This window comes from Amblyomma americanum, chromosome 7 (assembly GCF_052857255.1).
Source record: "Amblyomma americanum isolate KBUSLIRL-KWMA chromosome 7, ASM5285725v1, whole genome shotgun sequence".
NCBI lineage: Eukaryota > Metazoa > Arthropoda > Arachnida > Ixodida > Ixodidae > Amblyomma > Amblyomma americanum.
Window position 1 is genome coordinate 12,765,309 of NC_135503.1, and position 5,151 is coordinate 12,770,459.

Sequence of the window (5,151 nt, forward strand, 5' to 3'; positions counted from 1 at the left end):
AGAGTCAGTGGGCGAGGATAAGGAAGAGCAAATGGACAGAGAGTCTGTCATAACCACGACCTGGGAAACGGTAGATTCTAATTTTCGTAAGGCTAAGATTACTGCTAATAATTCAGCCAGAAAAATTGGAGTGAAGTCAGGAAGACGGAGAGAAAAAGACCAATCCAGTGAAGGTGAAAAAATTCCCACACCTGCCTTTTCGCGATCCTGCGAGGCATCGGTAGCAATAAGAACATGAGAGGGAAAGGACCTTAGGTGGTCCTGCAATAGACCCTGAAGAAGCGGGAAGGGCTGCAGCTTTGCATTCAATGGGAAAATGTCATCGAATTCAATCTGGACAGATGAGGAGTTGTTATATATTTGGCGGACATCAGTGAAATGAATATTTATGCGATCAAGGAGGGACTGCACGTAACATATCTGCGGGGTATGAAATCGAGACCAGGCAGCACTAAAAAAGGCGGAAGGTTGACTAAGAAATATTATACTGGAAGCGTGAAGAGGGGAGTCGCACAATTTTAAAAATGTTTGAACTGTTAAAAGGCGAAACCTAGCTGATAACGAAGGCATTCGCGCCTCAAGGTGCAGAACAGCATTGGCGACATATTTTGGAAGCCCCAGACAAAGGCGCAACGCCTCACGCTCCAAAAGCACAAGAGGGCGAAGTTTATAGGCAGGAGCTCCTGAGAATAAAACACACCCGAACTCCAAAATTGGGCGGACGTACATTTTATAAATCATCAGAAGCGTATGCCTTCTCATGCCTGACCTAGCACTACAAAGCCTGCGCAGGATGCCAATGGCCCGAACTCCTTTTGCAGAAACTTGCTCAATGTGTGGCCGCCAGGAGAGAGTAGAGTCGTATATTACACCGAGATACTTCACCGTCTGAACTTGAGGTATTATGTTATTTCTATAGACCAGGCAGATGTTTACAGGAAGAGAAACTGGAAATACTAACAATGCGCATTTCTTCACATTAAGGGACAGATGAATTCTTCCTAGCCAGTTGTCAAGAACATTGAGGTAATGGCAGATGCCGGGGCTAGCAAAAATCTCATTCTTCCTTTTTATCATTAAAACCGCTGCTACTACTACTCGGACAGCATGAAATAAGGCGGTCTTTATATTTCACGAGCTTCCGTATAACAAATTTTGGCATGAGGTATAGGCACAGTACGACTGGGTGAACGATCGTAGGAGTAGAAATTTCGTGACGGCGTCACATGGTGCAATCCTGATAGATTGATGAACAGCTCGATTTCGCAGGTCTTCCTTTGAATAATAATATTGTTTTTGAAAGTTTGTTTTTGGGGAAAGGAAACGACGCAGTAACTGTCTCGCATATCTTGGTGGACACCCGAACCACGCCGAAAGGGAAGGGATAAATGAGGGAAGTTCAGACTTCGCGAATGAATATGAATGAAGAATATGAAAGACTATCTTTTCACTCCCTCCTTTATTCCTTCCCTTACGGCGCGGTTCAGGTGTCCGCCAATATATGAGGCAGATACTGCGCCATTTCCTTTCCCCAAAAAACCAGTCATTATCTGGACGCGTCACTGTTGGTACAATCCTTATATACGGCCGACGTTACAGTGAGAGAAAATGAGGAAGCACTGAAGGTCTAAGATAAAGGTATATGCTCGGCGGTCATCGAACTTAATGCCTGCAGTTCATGGCCGCGCTCAGTTTAAAGCTGGCAAGGACCTTCGCGATAAAGAACCAAAAGCAACTACAACAATCTGGAAAATTGTGGAACCATTTGCACGTCACGATCAATGGAGGCAAGTCTGGTCGCATCTCGCGAACAGAAAGAAAGAGGTGCCGTAGTGGAGGTCACCGGAATAGTTTCGACCACCTGGACTATATAAGACGGACTATATAAGACGGATATAAGCAGGGACCCCGGAACTGTTTTCTGAGTGAGGAGGCAAGACTTCAAGCTTATTTTGTTATTTATTTATTTAATGCTCATTTACATAATAAATTTTATGTCTTTTTCTAATTTTTCAATGTTGAATGATTGATGTAAACTGCACGCTGTGGTGACGACACGATCAATGGAGGTAAGTCTGGTCGTATTACAAAACGAAATGGTCAAGCCGCGTGCCGGCGATTTTGAGTGCGAACGAACAAACGGGGCAAATATATTCACGGGAATTTAAAACGAATTGAAACGGGAAGCATTATAGATGGAAAGCTGTACGCACGAGGAGTGATAAATTGCCTTTAAAGAGTCTGTGCATAGTTTGTTTAAATTCTGCTAATCATGATCATGTACACGGGACAGACAGTTGACTTCTGTTGGGACATGACTGGTTTAGGTAACTCATACACAAAATGCTTCACAACTGGCTACGAAGCCAAGTAGCTCAGCCCCACTGTGTTTTGCATTAAAAGAGTCGTAGAACTGAAGTGTTTCGATTGTCAGAAATCTGACCCAAGTGCAAGCAATTGGAGACGGGGAGGGGGGGGGGGGGGGGGGGGGGTGGGGGGGGGGGGGGGGGGAGGTGAGACCGCCACCCCTGTTCCGGGGTCCCTGTATATAATACGACAAACTGGGCAGTGGCGCGGCACGCAGCGCTCGCGTTAGGCCCGCCGCCATTAAACCATTCCATCGCCATCTGTCGTGTAGTCCTGTCTTCTTCGGCTTGCAGTCACGTAACAATATATTCTGCTCTGCGGTTCGTAATAAATTGTTGCAAATTAGAGCTCATGTGTCACCTGTATTCACCGTCTTCGTTTGGTTTTTGTGTGCTTAAACTTTCACGCGATTTGTTAAACGTGTATACAATCACCTGCATTCAAACTGCATAATAACTGTTATATATATAAAGGAATTTCATATAAAAGAAAAGAAAAAAATGCAGTATATTCTATCAGAACCGAAGCTTTAAGGGGTCTCTATAGTGATTCGAGCACAGGTGAACAGGGAACTAGAGGGAAAGCGAGAAAGCGGCTGGCGGCCTGTTTTACACATCGTTTTATACGAAGACGATAAATCATTTTTAAAGGTCATTGTTCGCTCAGTTTGTCTTAGATCTATAACAAGCGATCCCCACACTCTGACAGTGTGTTTATTGTTGTGTAGCCTCGGAGCTGAGCAGCCAGCCAGCTCTGGACGGACTCGCGGTGCGAGCATAGGTAGGCGAGCTCACTCATGAGTGGACTCATCCGGGCTTACTCACGCTCATTTCAGATCATGATCTGAGTCGTGAGTGAGTCCGGACTAACATTCAGATCATGATCTGAGTTGTGAGTCCGGACTCACGTCCAGATTATGATCTGAGTCTTGGTGAGTCCGGGTTCCCATCTGATCATTATTATTCGTAGTCAGTCCGGTCGAGTTTCCTGTGCACTCATAATACTTAAGCTTCTAATCCAGATGATGATGCAAAGCAATTTCATTGTTTCCTGATATGTGATTTCTGTGGCTGTTGGACTTTAGGTTATAAAAACACGAGCTTAGTCTCGGTGGATATTACCTGTGTCTGGCTGTAACGCGCTTGCTGTAGTTATTTTAGCCTCCGCGGTGGCTCAGTGGTTATGGCGCTCGGCTGCTGACCCGGATTACGCGGGTTCGATCCCAGCCGTGGCGGTCGAATTACAATGGAGGCGAAATTCTAGAGGCTTGTGTGCTGTGCGATGTAACTGCACGTTAAAGAACCCCAGGTGGTCGAAATTTCCGAAGCCCTTCACTACAGCGTCCCTCATAGCCTGAGTCGCTTTTTGGGACGTTGAACCCCCATAAACCAAACCGTAGTTCTTTTGCTGTTTAATTAGTGGCAAAACGCATACAGCGGCCTCATATCTTTGCGTCCCTAAGGGGCAACTACAGGCCTCCCTACAGGCTAGCTGCAGCGCTAGCATCGCAGTGTTAGCATTTTTTTTGCGTTTTAACTTTGAGTTATTAGGTCTGAACTTTACCCAGTCTGTTACGAATAGCACCATATTTTTACCTTTAATTTTCTTTTTTATGCATACAATGTCCCAAAACGTACTCCATCTGGACGTACGGTCAGAAGGCTAGACCTTATCTGGAAGAAAGGAATTCATACTTGCGGATGTCGAAACTAAAAGAGGATTTCTTTTTGTTTAACTTTTTCCGCGTCATACCGTAGTAATGTAAGCGCTAAAGTTAGCCTTACATTTACAGCGTGGCACGAAATCGACCAAACGCTGAACCAAACGGAGAAAGACGACATGAAGACAAGCGCGGGAAAAAAAAATTTCTTGCAAACCATTTATTCGTTCACTTCTCCTGTTCCTCAGTGACTCACATATCTTTAAATTATCATGGTAGGGCGCAAAGTGGCCGAAAGAAGGAAAGCGATGATTTGAAAGGTGCGGACGGTCGATAGCAGGTTTTTTTTTTTCTGGTTAGGGATCATTTGACTGTGCCAAGATTCGAGAAAGAGCCCCCTTTTTTTTGGTAATTTGCTACGGTCCTGCGGATGATGATTTCATCAAAGTTGGTTCTATGGCCCGAGTCCTCGGAATGTTCGGCTATCCGATTGTGCTCACTTGTGCAGTCGCGAACGTCGTTTCTGTGTTGCCGAATGAACAAGTGGCAAAATGTTGAGCACGCTCCAAATGAAAACCCTCATTCACATACGAAATGTTGTCTTGTTCGAGAAGGAAGTGGGAAGGTGCCTCTTTAGCTGTATGATAGGCAAGTTGTTGAGTGTACACAGGAGACAAGCCCAGAAAGCTTTCCAGTGAATATCACTTTACGAGGTCCAGTGACATTCAACACACGTACCGCGCCTTGCGAGAGAGATCACAGCAATGTCGCGTGGAGCCCTCCTACATCATGCTGGCGGCGTCGCTGTCCATGTCACCCTGAGCGCGCCGTGGCGTTTTTCTTGCTACGCGTCCCCGGAACAGGGTGATTAAATTATTCCGGAGCCCTCCACTACGGCACCTCTCTCTTCCTTTCTTCTTTCATTCCCTCCTTTATCCCTTCCATTAAGGCGCGGTTCAGGTGTCCAACGATATATGAGGCAGATACTGTGCCATTTCCTTTCCCAGAAAATCAATTATTATTAGACTGTTTCACAAGAGGAAGACTGCAATACACGTGTCTAGAGCATTACTTGGCTTGTGCGAAAACCGGGCCGTAGCCAGAAAGCCGTGGCAGGCACGCGT